Here is a 15,947-nt window from a genome sequence, read left to right as displayed (position 1 = left end):
GGAGAAGGCAGACAAAACTCTTACCTGAAGCCTGTATGAGGCAGGCATTGCCATGTGCTAGTGTGTACATGTGAGCAGAGGCTTCAGGGTAATGTGAATCCTTTAGAAAAACTGTAACCTTTTAAGCTAAATAGCCTGCCTTATACTGAGACACTGAATTTATTGACAGTAATGGTGGCAGGGAAAATTCCATAGCAAAAGCATGAAAATTTCAGGATATACCATGAGCCAGTGACTGAAGTTGTTATGGTTCATGAACCTCCCCTCCTTTTCATAACACTGCTGTGCCACTCAGTAGTGGTGGTAGAAAGTGTTAGGAAATACAGCAAACTTCTATTGACCTCATTAGGTTTTCAAGGCAAGAGAGAAAAAGAGGTGGTTTGCCATTTCTTGCCTCTTTGTAGCAACTCAGAACTTCCTTGGTTTCATGTTTAGCATCCAAGATCTGACAAGATTGGACTAGCCTGGACTACACAGTAGTACATGTCTAAAAAGTCCAGTAAATCATACTCCTAGATGAGGGCTTTGAAGGCTTTGCAAAATCCTTGATCTCATTGTTCCTTTTCTATTTTAGCTGGTTTCTACTTCAATCGTACATAGTTCAGAATCAGATAAACTATTTTATATTTGGTGGGGGAGGGCGGGGTATAAAAATAAAGTTATTATTATTATTATTATTTTGTATAAGTAATTTCATCCTAATAAAAACTGCATTAAACATTTATATTGAAATCACAAAGGCATGTATGAGATGAAGCGGGCTTTTAGGCTAGTGTAACTAATAGCAGGTACTTTTATTCAACCAAGAAGGCTACTGGAAACAAGTACAAATTCTAATTCTGTATCTCTTTGTATTTGACATACAGAGTCAGATAGTGAAAGAATAATTGCAAATGGCTGTAGATATTGTGACAGACCTTATAAGTCAAAATAATTTCTAACTATTAAGAACCTCCTTGTAATTTTTATGTACCATCACACCTACTGAGACTGATCAGAAGCACCCAATAGGACATTTTTGGTAGCTGACACATAAGGAAGCAGCATATTAGATCATTACCCCCAGTCAAGCAATTGGCTGCCAGTAGAAGACACGGTTATATGCATGCAGCTGCTATACCCCTCTGTTTCTTTCAGTGGAGAAGGCAGATTCATGTACACATTCTTGTTTCCTCCAGTGAAATGAAGTGGAGGATATGAGTGGGAGAACAATGCATGTGACTCTGAAATTCGATAAGTATATACAAAATATAATACAACATTGTTATTTATCTAAGAAAAAAATGTGTAAGTATTTACATTTGCTGTGGAACCATTCAAGAACTCATCAAATGTATGACAAGTGTCTTTAAATATGCCTCTGGAATTTCTTCATGGGAAATGTGTTGGCAGCAATTACAGGGGATTGCTTTTCTCCTAAAATAAGTGTTAAGTGGGTGTTCTCCAGAGAACTAGTAATACCTTGAATTTAAGTTGATATTCAAAAGGTAATGATCCAATGTTTTATTCAACATGCATTCAGTCCTGTTTTGCTTTAACCTACTTAAGTCAGTTTTTGTTTTGCTTTTTTGGAAGGGGAGAATGTGAAGGAAGCTTGATTCAACATGTTGTCAGGATATCTAGGCAACCCTGTTTCATTCAAAGCAGCCACTTGTTTTGCATTTGAAAAAAATCAATGAGGTTGCATTAGCCATTCTTCTTCACCTAGTAAACACTGAGACTTATCAATATTTACTGATGAAAATGAGTGCAATTGATTTTTAGTTTACAGCCATCCAGATGTTTCTAAGGACCTAGACCTGTTAAACATAACTTTCACAGGTAATTTTCAACTTTCTGCAAGAATAAGTTGGTTTATATCCCAACTTCCTCTGTGTTTATTCAGAATTATGTTCCATTGATTTCAGTGGAACTTGCTGTCAAAGAAATGTCCATAGGACTAGAACTTTCCTGTCAAGCATGCATATTTCTGTAACATAATGGTTCCTTAGATAGGGAACAGATCACCCATCGTTTGCTGCTTCCCCTTCCTTTACAACCTTTGGACAAGTAATAAATTCATCTGGCCCAAGGATGTTTACGCTACAGCCTGGCTGTGACTACTTTCATGCTGCCTCTCCCCCGGGTTCACACAGACACTCTTATCTAAGCTGAAAAAAGTGTGATACCAGCCGGTATCAAACCTTCCCTTCTTGGGTAAGGTTATAGAGTGGGCGGTGGCAATTCAACTACAGGGATTCCTGGAGGACACTTCCGCACTGGATCCATTCCAGTCCGGCTTCCAACCGGGTCACAGGATGGAGACAGTTCTGGTCACTCTCATGGATGACCTCCTGCGACATCTGGATCAAGGCGGCTCAGCAGTGCTGTTGTTATTAGACCTGTCAGCCGCTTTTGATATGGTTGATCATCAGCTACTGACTAGCTGCCTTGCTGACGTGGGGATTCAGGGGTCCGCCTTACAGTGGTTGACCTCCTTTCTCCAAGATCGGGGACAAAGGTGGTGATAGGGGAGGAATCATCCCAGAGGCACTCACTCATATGTGGTGTGCCTCGGGGTGCGGTTCTGTCCCCAATGTTATTTAACATCTATATGTGCCCCCTTGCCCAGATTGTCAGGAGATATGGACTGGGTTGTCACCAATATGCAGACGACACCCAGCTCTATCTATTGATGGGCAGCCAGTCCAACTGTACCCCGGAAAATCTGGATCTGGCTCTTCAAGCCATTGCATCTTGGCCTAGGCTGAGTCGGCTGAAGCTGAATCTGGCGAAGACGGAGGTTCTCTATCTGAGCCGGAGTGGTCCAAGGGGAGGTGTCCATCTGCCATGCTATGGTCACCTCAAGAATAGATCACTGTAATGCTCTCTACATGGGGCTACCCTTGACACTGACTTGGAAACTATAGCTAGTGCAGAACGCTGTGGCACAGCTGTTAATGAGGCTCCCCCGATGCTGCACTGGCTACCTATTGTGTTCCGAGTCCGTTTCAAGGTGTTGGTATTGATCTTTAAAGCCCTTTATGGTCAGGGACCTGTCTATTTGTGGGACCGTGTTTCCCCATATATTTCCCAGAGAGCACTGCATTCAGGGACAAAAAATCTGTTGTCCATCCCTGGACCAAAGGAGGCCAGGTTGCATTTGACATGAGCCAAGGCCTTCTCGGTGGCAGCACCAGAATTCTGGAATGCTCTCCCGGAGGCCATAGGGCCCTGTGCAACCTTCCTACATTCCGCAGAGCCTGTAAGACTGAGTTGTTTCAACAGGCCTTCGATGTTTAAACCGAGAGAGAGCTGCCACCTGACATCAATAGAGTACTCGGTGATCACTATCCAAAAAGCAGAACCGCCAATATAGTAATGATACAGCACCATGAAATAGTTTTTTTTAAAAAAAATTAATTGTATTGTTTTATAGATTTTATTGACTTATTGTTCTTAATTTGTGTAATTGAATGTTGTAAGCCGCCCTGAGTCCGCTTGCGGATAGGGCGAGATAGAAGTTTAATGTAATAATACATACATACATACATACATACATACATAAATAATAGAAAGGGAGATGTTTTTAATAACCTAAATTCCTTAGTAATAAAAGAGATAGTATGTAGTAACCTTTGAACCCGTGACTCAAGCTGTATCTATATGGTACCCTTTGAAGTTATCCTATATAACAACTGTGTGACTCCATGTATGCCATTACTTCCAAGGCTTGTGTCCTAGGTAAAGCTTCTGAGTTTCTTAAATAAAGCAACTTTTGATTCAACAACAAAAGACTAATTATTGGGAAATATCAATGCTTGACATTTCCTTTACCCTTTTTATTCTAGGTTTATCCTGTGGCATATTGTTTTTTGTAAACTTTCCAGACCTAGATCTAACCACCAGGTGGTAGCACTGAGGTGTAAGTGCAAAGGCAAGATGGTGAGCAGTTGCAGTTATGGCCAAAATTCCAACTGAACTACTGTCAAGAATTTGAAAATGTAAACAGCCACATCACTGAGCCTTGGGTTGATATATGAAATTATATCAGCTTAGCATGGAAAGCTAAGGGCTCAGATGAAATAGAAAGCATTCTCTCGCTGCTTCTAGCAAGGCCCTGGTTCTATAGTTTAAAAGGTATCTGGGAAGGTTAAAGACATTTGGAGCACCTTTGATAAAAGACTTGAGCCAAATCAGGCAGAACTTGTCATAGAACCCATTTGAAGACCTACAAGGTGACAGTGATAGTTGCAAAGAAGGCATTCTTCTCTGCTATTTTTTGCATCAGCAGAATTTTATCTAAACCTGTTTTGTATGATTGAGAATTTGAAGACACCTAGGTCCAACCCACAAGATGTGAGTGATAGTTATTAGCTGTGACATTTTTGCATAATTTTTTGCACAGAAAGATAAACACACATGTACCATATAAATCACTGACCACCGTTTGCATCTTAATGCATCTCTCTTTGCCTTGACGCAAGGGTAAATACAGCTCCTACGAGAACTATGAAACTAATGGGGATCTCTGTGCAGCCCTCTTTAATTCCATCACTTCTTCCAGTGGCTCCCTCGGCTGCTCTCTTTCTCTGCTCTAGGTCTCAAGGTGACCTCTGTGGTAGTGAAGAAGAGCTTGCAATCCTGCCTATTTCTCTCACTTTCCCCACTTCACATATGGCAGAAGTAGTGACCTACCTATGGATCAGCACTCAGAGGCTGACTGGGGTCCCAGTTCTAAGCACTTACTTGAGAGAAAGTCTGCATTAAGTTCCTCCTCAACCTCCAGGAGCTGCACAATATGTGTGAAAGAGCCACATGTGGCTCTATGGCTAAAATGATGCGCTGCACATGAGCCTCAACTTCCTCTAGAATTTCTAAATTGTTTCAAAGCATAAGCCCCACAACTAACCTTTTCACTTTGCCTGAAACCTTTATCTAAACTATTCAAGAAGGGGCATTCCCATCATCTGGCAAGTATTCCCTGGTTCACACACACAAAAAAAGATTATCAGTTCAATGAAGACAATATGTAATTACTACAGCTTCCTTTAGCTGGAGATGTGTACTGATTTTTTTTTTTAAAAAAAAAAACCCTGCCTTTTTATTATAGGAAGTACAGAAACACTAGTATTAAATGATATATGGTCCCCTGGTCCATTGGGGAATTCTTTAATGCTATAGATAGTCTTACACATAATTTATCATACTACACCAATATTCCCTCTAAGCTGTGGAGTCTTGTGAGCAAAAATTCTATTTTGTGAGCTACAGGCATTAACATTGTGAGTGAGCAACTTGGCTACTGCATAAATTACTTTGCTCTGGGGCCATCCCTCCTAAGACAAAAATCTGTGAACCAGAGGCTAAAAAACTGAGCTAGCTCACATTAAATCAGCTTAAAGGGAACATCGCTACACACTCTGGGAGAATAAAAATAATATTTTAAAATTCATTTCACTCATTCCAACAAAAAAAGTATTTCATAGAAGTTTTTTGCAGTAGTCGAAGTTTTCTGCAGTAGTAGTTTTCTGCACAGAAGTTCTCTGCAGAAGGAAGTGGGGAGGAGGTGGCAGCTCGCTCATCCTTCCCCTCCGCCACTGCCCTTGTGCTGATTTCAAGTGCTCCTGAGGGCTGGCATAGGAGTGATCAATTGATCGGCAGGGGGGGCAGCCTTTAAAGAGCCTGGGAGCGCGTTGCTTCACCACCCATTCCCAGGCATTAAAATTGTGAGGAAGGGAGGGAGGAGAAGGAGGTGGCATGGAGGGGGGCAGTGGACACTGAGGCTGCCTGGGACACCATGTGCCCTAGGCATATATCCATGTGCCAATTCACAAGAGCCACAGCAATTTTCTGAACTTTACCTACAACCAGGTCATTTTCAATATCTACCCTTCCTATTGATGATTGGCACCACAGGGTTTTAAAAAGATAAAAGTGGATGCCCTAGACCCTTGGCCACTTCTACTCATACGATTGTTCAAGCACAGGATGAGCCATGTCAAGGCTATGAATATTCATGACTTCATCGTAAATTTAGACAACAGCTCTCAAACTCCATCTCACAGGTTCATGCATCTGGAGGTACAACTAGACACAGATTTTTTTTTTTACATTTTAAAAGAGATTTTATTGAAACTTTCATAAGCAAGTACAATATAAAATTGAATGACGATAAGTAATGGTAAGCAAAACAGAACAATGAGAAGATTTCAATCCTGAGATTAGGCTGTCTTGTTACAAGGCTGAATATAGACCTAAAAAGAACATTGCAATAAACACAATACTACCAAAAATATTACTAATAATAATAATACTGCACTCCACTACCTAAGGCACTTTGCAGATCTAAACTAAATAACTAAATAGATAAATTAATGAGGACCAGTTACAATAAACTCAAATGCAACACACACACATATATATACACACACACATAAGATTCAAGGCTTCATTTATGAAAACAATGCGAGGTTATTAATGAAATATATTCATCTTGCAGTAACGTTCAAGTGTGAAGGCAGGAACCAAAATTCCTTTTTAAAAAAAAGGTTCTTTCTTTCTTTCTTTCTTTCTTTCTTTCTTTCTTTCTTTCTTTCTTTCTTTCTTTCTTTCTCTCTTTCTTTCTCTCTTTCTTTCTCTCTTTTTCTCTTACTTTCATGTCTATTTGCATTATTCCCACTCACCCTCTCTCTTTCTGTCAGTCTTTCTATCTTTCTTTTTCTGTCACTTTTTCTGTCAGTTTTTTCCCCTGTCTCCTTCCTTCCTTGCCATTGCTAATTTGAGTAGACTGGGGGAGGAGAAGCTTAAAATGCCCTGCCATTTCATGTTTTCCCAGGATGCCATTTCATGTTTTCACAGGCTAAGAGCATTTTATATTTTTAGTTTTCTGCTGTGTGATCCTTGTGCTTTTTCTTGATGTTTTAGTTAACACACAAAGTCAAAACCTTTAATGGCATAAGGATGTTTATTTTTAAAATTGCATTGCAGAATCCCACTATTATCCAACCTTTCCTAAACAAAACATTGCAAGAGTTTTAAGCATGTTTGTACGTCATTTCCTGTCTCCCAGCTCCACCCCCAAAGTCTCCTGGCTCCACCTCCAAATTTTAGTGGGCCACAAAGGAGAAGTGTAAAAATAACCGAGCCACGGTGGGGAGGGGGGGAAGTTTGGAAAACTCTGCTCTAACCTTTTAAGAAGTGTTCCTTTCAATTGTTTGTGTCATCCAGCTCTGGGTAGTTCAACAACTAAGAGTTTGTTTCCTTCCCACAAACTAAGATTCTAAGCTACTTTTTAAAATTCTAGTTGACAGCCCCAAGCAGCTCCAGAATTTGGGAAAAACAACAAACTGAAGTTAGACTAAATACTTTCTGAACTATAAAACATTTGATCTTGGCTCCATATGCAAGGGTAAGAGGGAGAGGGAGTCAGTGACTTGGTCTGTTAACCCAAGCATATATAAACCCCAGTTTATACATGGTTCATATTCATAAGTTTCCACTTTCTCTCTCATAAAAAATTAAACTTTTCAGCTCTTTCCTTGTGCTTTTTACTGGCGGGAAACTGGTGAGTATATAAGTAACATCTACATAACCTCATTTTACCAAAATGCCTACTTCCTTCATTTTTTTTTTTCATATCTACAATGTTCATCCCCCTGCGATATTTTTTGTTCCTTATTTTGCTGTCAAGGGAACTTTACACTAAAACATTAAACCACAGCCAGCTGAACTATAAATGCTAAGGTATACTGGAATAGAACTGCTGTTCTAGTAAAAGGACCATCATGTATTAATGACCCTGGCTGTAGATGGAAGCATGAGCAGTTTCTATTATGTTTCTGCTCCCTTCATGAGCAGTTTCTATTATGCTGAAGCTTAATAAAACATCGGCAACTTATTCTACAGTAGCTAAGGAAATCATGAGCAGTTAAAATTCTGGCCTACCACTTGCTCTCTCTAAATTCTTGTTGCTGCTCTAAGGGGGAGTGAAGCAGTTGTGGAAGATGCTATTTCTGCCCCAAGAGGACTAATATCATTTTGTACCAGGAGTATTGCTTCCTGCTTACCATAGGTTCTGTAGCTTATCTTTCATCATACGATTTCTGTTTTGTTGACAAATGAATCCATCAGTCTTTGCCAAGAATAAGTTTCCTTTCTTTGCCTCTTGAGCCAGACAAAATAAAATGTATTTGGGTGTAGCAGTGCGCTTGGTGCTGATATACTATCATTTCTTGTGATTTCAAGATGACATTTGATAAAACTTGGAATGCAATTCATCCTTTTCCACTTGTATCCAGTAAGCAAACGTGATACTTCAAAACAAAATCGCATGTATTGTACCACTTTGCTCAACATAGTCTGAAGCCTTCCTTCAGCCTAAAAAGCCTTCCTTCAACTTGGGTGAATTTTTTGCTGAGCTGAGCATGCCCATGGCTGGTGCATGGGAATAGGCCAAGTAGGTAGCTGCCTGGGGTTTCACCTGGCCTAGGGTGCACTGCCAGGTGCCCTCTCTCTCCATGCGCAGCAGGTGTGCTCCTTGGAGCCTGCTTTCCCCAATGGAAAGCAGGCTCCATGGAGCGCAGACACTGCCCAGCCAGTTTTGCATTCCCCGGGTCTGTTACAGACCCGGGAAACATGAAAGCGGACGGTGCCTGCGCAGTGTGCTCCTCAGAGCCCAACAGGGATAAATTAGCCAACTGTAAAAACTGAAGAAGAGCCAATTACAGTTTCTACAAATTGGCTCCTGTTGAAGTTGTATGCTTCCACTCATCCTTCCTACTCTACTTTGAGAGAGCCATGGGGTGGGAACCATAGCTCAGTGGTAGAGGTCTTGTCACTGGCATCTCCAACTAAAAGGATCAAGTAGATATGGTCATGTGAAGATCTTGTCCCTGGCACCTCCAGCTAAAAGGATCAAGTAGTATTCTCAAATCTTTTATTGCTTCATCTCATTTTTTTAAAAAAAATTAAAATAGAAAACTGTAAATTAAAAATGTTAATAGTTTCAAGTGTCTTCATTTCTCCTACAATTATCTGCTTTTTACATTTCGGGGGGGGGGGGGGGGCGCTAGTGGGAAGCTCACTTAGGACACCAAAAACCCTAGCACAAAACCCTGAACATGCCAATATATAGCCAAGACTGGTAAGACTGCTGTTGAAATAAAAAATCTTTGGATCTGAGAGATCCTTCCAATTACCACCCAGTGTCAAATTTATCATTCCTGGGAAAGGTAATTTAGAGGGCAGTGGGGGAGCAGCTCCAGATTTTCCTGGATGCTCATTGGCCTTGGACCAATTTAAATCTGGCTTCTTCCCTGGCCATGAGATGGAGATGGTTCAGGTCAACCTCATGGACAATTTCCATAGGTAGCTGGATCAAGGCAGGTCAGCATTGTTGGCAAGGGTGGAATTCTAGCAGAAACTCATTTGCATGTTAGGCCACACCCCCTTATGTAGCCAATGCTCCAAGAGCTTACAAAAAAGAGCCTCGTAAGCTCTTGGAGGATTGGCAACATCAGGGGTGTGTGGCCTAATATGCAAAGGAGCTCCTGCTAGAATTCCATCCCTGATTGTTGATACTATTCGATCTGACAGCAAGGTTTGATATTATCAATCATGATCTTTTGACACACCACCTCCTCACTGAATTAGGAGTACTTGATACAGCCTTGACATGGTTGATCTCATTTCTCCAAGGTCAGGGACAGAAGGTAGCACTTGGATGGACAGTCTCTTCATGGTATCCACTAGAATATGAGGTTCCTCAAGGGGCAGTCCTTATTCCATTGTTATTTAATATCTATATATGCCCCCTTGCCCAGCAATGTGCTATGACACCCAGCCTTTTCTGTTGATGGGCAGATGACTGGATGCTGTCCCAGATACTTTGACCATGAGACTGCAGGCTGTAGTGAAATGGTTGAAACAGAGCTGACTGAAACTGAATCCATCAAAGACAGAGGTCCTGTGGCTGGGCAAGGGAGTGCTGGATGGGAGGTCAACTCATAGCACTTTATAGCATGCCTCTGACAACAAGACTGACTGTCAAGAGCTTGGACGTGGTCTTAGATGCCTCCCTGTCAATGGAGGCACAGATCACAAATGTGACCAAGCTGGCATTTTTTCTTCTACATCAGGTTCGGTTACTAGCTCCCTACATGTTTTGCCAAGACCTGGCTATAGTGATCTAGGCTGGATTACTATAACTCACTCTGTGCACGCGTCCCTTAAGGCTGATCTGGAAATTGCAGCTAGTCCAGAATGCAGCTGCACAAGTCTTCATGGGTACTCAGTTGAGGGCACATATTCAACTAGGGCTCCTCCAACCGCACTGGCTCCCATTTGAGCACTGGATCAGATTTAAGTTTTTTAGTACTGACCTTTAAAGTCCTAAATGGTTCAGGACCAGCATATCTGTGGGACCACCTCTCTGAGTATGTCCCCCAAAGTGCATTATGCTCAACTAATGAGAACCAGCCCAAAAGCAAACCAGCTATCCTCAACCAGGGGAAGGGCCTTTTCAACCCTGGCTCCAACCTCATGGAACTCTCTGTCTAGTGAGACCAGGGCCTTACAAAGCCTGAAACAATTCCACAGGGCCTGCAAGACTGACAAGTTCCACAAGGTATATGGTTGAAGAAAGCAATGGTTAGATGAAGACCAACCTCAGTTTTATTTTATAGTATTGTCCCCATCAGATATCCCTTCTAGACACGAGAACTGTAAATGTAATGCATTGGTTTTATTATGTGCTATCACAAGCTAATTGTGATACTTTATTTTATTATGTTGTAACCCACCCTGAGCCCTGCAGTCCAGGGAAGGGCAGGATAAATATCAAAAGTAATAAATAAAATAATAAATAAAATAAATCCCACCCAAAATGAAAGAAAAAACATGAATAAACTGAACTCTTGGATACTAGGAGAGAGATTTTGTTTTGGAAGTACCTCTTGGTTATAGTACTAATGAATGCAATGAGTTCTAGCAGAAGTTGTGGTCAGCCTTTGTTAGAAACATTCATTTATTGATCTTCAAATGAATAACTTTTTCTGTTCCTTAAGCTTACCATGGCAACAGCATTTGGTATCGCATTTATCTTCACAATGACCCATGTTATAGATTAATATAAGTCCCATTTCAGTCTGGTGGAACTGAAGCCAATTGTTTGCTTAAGGCCACCCTCTGAGCCCTGTCCCGATACTTTCTTTTTTCTAGGCCCAGATTCAACATTCTACCCAAAAGAGCTTGTGTCTTTTTCAGTTCCCCACACAGTTACTGTGAAGAAGCATCACTTTGTTTCTTCTACCTCACGATGTTCACATGAATCAATCTTCTGTAGGCTTCCCAATCCCCAGGTCCCAGAGGGGGATCCCCCGGTTTTACAGGCTTCCTCCCTCCCCCAGCCAGCTGGCCGGCGGGGGAAGCCCCGCCCCCAGAGCCATCATGCACCTCCATGAACAATTCCCATAGGGAATGATGGGGAATTGATCCATGGGTATCGGGGGCTCTGGGGGGGCTGTTTTTTGAGATAGAGGCACCAAATTTTCAGTATAGCATCTAGTGCCTCTCCCCAAAATACCTCCCAAGTTTCAAAAAGATTGGACCAGGGGGTCCAATTCTTTGAGCCCCAAAAGAAGGTGCCCCTATCCTTCATTATTTCCTATGGAAGGAAGGCATTTAAAAATTTGTGCAGTCCCCTTAAATGTGATGGCCAGAACTCCCTTGAAGTTCAATTATGCTTGTTACACCCTTGCTCTTGGCTCCGCCCGCAATGTCTCCTGGCTCCACCCCCGAAGTCTCCTGGCTCCACCCCCAAAGTCCCCAGATATTTCTTAAATTGGACTTGGCAACCCTAATCTTCTGTTCAGATCTACAGAATGCTGTAGGCCTCTTTGGATTGTATTCTCCAAGTTATTGTACTGTGTTTTTTCCATTTCAGCTATTCTGCATACATTCTCTCTGAGGAATGCATACATGGACAAATGCATGCTTTGAGTAACTCTTTAAAATGTAAGATATTTAACTACAGATAAAAAGCATATTTTTTTCTAAATTTAAATAATTATGAGTGCTCAAAATTTAATAAAAATGCGTCTGGCTTGGGTACAATGGCTTGCTGATACATGGTGATTTGGGAGAAAATATTTTACAGATATATAATATATAGCATCAGATTAGGCCAGTGCTGTGTAGTTTCTGGGGATGGTAAGTGTGAGAACAGAAGTAAGAGAAAGGGAGAGAAAAAAAGAGAATCAATTTAATCATTTGTACTAACATTTGAGAAGATTTTTTTTAAAAAAATAGGGATATTATATGAAGAATTATCCTGTCTAGTTGAATCAATCCATACATCTTCCACATTGTCCCTGTCAGGGCTTTTTTTTTTGTAGCAGGAACTCCTTTGCATATCAGACTGTACCCCCCCCCCCCGGATGTAGCCAATCCTCCAAGAGCTTACAGTAGGCCCTGTACTAAGAGCCCTGTAAGCTCTTGGAGGATTGACTTCATTAGGGGGTGTAGCCTAATATGCAAAGGAGTTCCTGCTACAAAAAAAGCCCTGGTCCCTGTTTTACCAAGTTGTGACAGACAGAAGCGAGAACACTCTGGAAATGGAACAATTAACCAGAGCATAACGTAGCCTTGTTTATTACAGAATGATAGAAAGATAATATATATTGGAACCATTGCTGTAGTAGCTTTCAAGTGTTTATTTATTTAAATCATTTCTGTATTTCCTTGGTCTCAAGGAAGTGAATATTGCAGCAACCAATTTGCACATAAATAATAGTTCAATTAACCAAATTAAAACAGAATAAAATATGCATAATACAAATCTAAAAGTATTTTATATTAAAACACACAATCAGCAAACTCCCAGACAAATGCACTGGAACTATCTACCATCCACCAAATGCTCTCTGTAATAAGACTGCCTTATATGCCTTCCTAAATGTAGCAAGTGAAGACATAACTGTCTAGTTCAGGGGTGGCTAAACTTGCTTAATGTAAGAGCCATATAGAAAAACACCAGATGTTTGAGAACCACAAGACATGAACATCAGATGGTTGAAAGATGAAGGAAGGAAATAGGTGGGGGAGGAGGGAGAGGCAGAAAGAAAGTAACTTTAACTTAAATGCATTCTTCAAGCCACCAGCTTGATTTAAAGGGACAGATGCCTTTTCTATACTGGCCAATGGGATGGTGGGGGCTTCGAGAGCCATACAGTATGTATAAAAGAGCCACATGTGGCTCCCGAGCTGCAGTTTGGCCACCCCTGGTCTAGTTGGAAGTTATTTGGCTGAATTCTGAACATATGCTATCTAGCCTAATTGGTTGAAACCTCTTTATCATGTGCACTCCATGCAATTTTTATATTGTTCTAGTACTCAAGTACAGTTATTCTATAATGCATGCTCTAGAGATTTTGATGCTAGAGTAAATGTACTTAATATTCATATCAAAATTTCCATATCTCAGACCAGGGTCCCCTGGCAAGCAATATTGTTCAAGTATGGCAGAAAACAAACTCGTCATCTTGTGTTAAACACCTGTGCCTGTGAACATAGAGAGGTTGTGCTTGAACATAAGAGAAGCCATGTTGGATCAGGCCAATGGCCCATCCAGTCCAACACTGTCACACACTGGCCAAAAATCAGGTGCCATCAGGAGGTCTACCAGTGGGGCCAGGACACTAGAAGCCCTCCCACTGTTGCCCCCTAAACACCAAGAATACAGAGCATCATTTGCCACAGACAAAGAGTTCCATCTATACCCTGTGACTAATAGCCACTGATGAACCTCTGCTCCATATGTTTATCCAATCCCCTCTTGAACTGTATTCCTTTGCGTTCCTACTAAAAAAAAAAACCAACCCTGGGTATAAATGAATTGAGTAAAATATGATACCACACTGTCATGATCTGTGCCTAACTCACAGTTAAACTTGCTGAATGTAATAAAAATTAATTTTAACTCTTTTTTCTTCTGGAGTCATAACTTACACTCAAAAAAGTATAAAAACATTGTAGCAGTTTCCACCTAAAACAGTAAATCATTACAGGTTTGATCACCTTTCCTATGCTGTCTGTATGTGTTTAATTCAAGGATTTCATTTTAAATGGTAGGGGAATCTCAGTTAAAGTCTAATTAATGTGCCCTGTATAGACCCATAAGTATCTCCATAGGAAATCTTTACAGACCCTGATACCATCCTAGTCTAGTTTGCTGTCAACTTGCTTCCAATTTATGGCAACCCTATGAATTAAGGACCTCCAAACATCCTATCATTCACAGCCTTACTAAGGTCTTGTAAACTGAGGACCATGGCTTCCTTTATTGAGTCAATCAATCCCATGTTAGATCTTTCTCTTTTCCTGCTATCTTCAACTTTTTCTAGCATTATTGTCTTTTTCAGTGAGTCTTGTCTTCTCATGATGTAATCAAAGTACGATAGCCTCAGTTTGGTCATTTTCATTTCCAGGGAAAGTTTAGGATTGATTCAATCTAAAGGTAAAGGTAGTCCCCCTGTGCAAGCACCATTGTTTTCAACTCTGGGGAGACATCGCATCATGACATTTTCATGGTGGAGCTTGGACTGCAGTACTGCTGCTTTACCACTCTGCGCAATGGGGCTGCATGTTTGATTCAATCTAGAACCCAGTTATTTATCTTTTGGTGACTCCATGGCATCCATAAAACTGTCATCCAATACCATATTTCAAAGGAATCAACTTTCTTCCTGTCTGCTTTCTTCATTATCCAGCTTTCACATCCATATATTCTAATGGAGACTATCATGGAATGGATTAACTTGATCTTGGTTGCCACTGACATCCTTACACTTTTCTAGCTCCTTCATGGCTGCCCTTACCAGCCTCAATCTGCTTCTTTTCCTGGTTGCAGCCTCCCTTTTGGTTGATGAGTGAGCCAAGAAATAGGAAATTACTGTATTCTAAGATTAAATTTAACATAATCCCTTACTTTTTCATTACATTGAGTTATTCTAATACCATGTTCAAACACACAAGCAGTAACCAAAGTTTGCTGATGCATGAACAAGCCTATGGATCCTGGGATTTCTACCCTCCCACTTTCCTTTTCCCCTTGCAAACAGCCAATGAATTTGCAACAAATAATAGTTTATCCTAACTTTCATACCACTGAATATGGTTTGGGCTTACCCCTTGTAACGTACTCGAAGCGGAGACGAGAGTAGGGCAACATAGTTTATTAGGAGCACGTTGCAAGAGAGGGAACACGCGGGCCGGGCCCCGCTTATGTACATACCCGGTTCAGCCTCCTGTACAGGTCAGGCCAATCCTGGCCTGTTAAACTTCCCGCCGTGGATGTAGTGGGCGGGGATTCCGCGCCCCGCGCTAGAGGTGCCTGGGATACCCAGCCGCCTCTGCGCGTGGGCGCGTATTTCAGCCAATACATTACACTCCTCCCCCCCTAGTTAACGAACATAGTCTTTAAGATACGTGGGCGGTCGGCTCTCCCTGGTGGACCGTTTGGGAAGGTCCTGTGGGGGGGCGCTGCTTCCCTGGCGGGCACGTCTGGGGGTTGTGGTGCCGCCAGAGGCGGCGGGTTTGGTTCCTCGGGCCGGTCGGGCTCGGTGGGCCCCTGCACTTCGGGCAGCGGCCCTGCTGTCGTTGGGGGCGCTTTGTCTGGCCGGCCTCTGGTTGACTCCACCTCCTCTATGTCGGCCGGGTCCTCGGGCAGCGTCCGGCGGCGTAGCTGGTCGATGTGCCGCCGTAGGACCTGGCCCCCCTCGGTCGATATGTCGTAGTGGCAGGACCCCGTTACTCGTAACACTCTGCCCGCCACCCATTCGGGTCCCCTCGCGTAGTTCCGGGCATAAACTGGGTCGCCTGCAAAGAACCCCCTTGCCGCGTCCCGGACCTCGGGACTTCCGCTGGGGTCAGCGGTCCTGTCGGGGTGTAGTCGGTCCAGCCATGTTATG

The 15,947-nt window shown here is 42.0% G+C and overlaps 1 protein-coding gene across 10 annotated transcripts in view; it reads left to right on the top strand.

The window, feature by feature from the left end:
- The window catches only part of TRPM3 (transient receptor potential cation channel subfamily M member 3), a 608,524-nt gene that overhangs the window by 456,684 nt on the left and 135,893 nt on the right, over positions 1 to 15,947 (top strand). The window lies entirely within an intron of this gene.

This window comes from Heteronotia binoei, chromosome 4, assembly GCF_032191835.1.
Source record: "Heteronotia binoei isolate CCM8104 ecotype False Entrance Well chromosome 4, APGP_CSIRO_Hbin_v1, whole genome shotgun sequence".
Classification (NCBI taxonomy): Eukaryota; Metazoa; Chordata; class Lepidosauria; order Squamata; family Gekkonidae; genus Heteronotia; species Heteronotia binoei.
The sequence above is the reverse complement of the archived record's forward strand: the minus strand, read 5'-3'. Positions and strand labels throughout refer to the sequence as shown.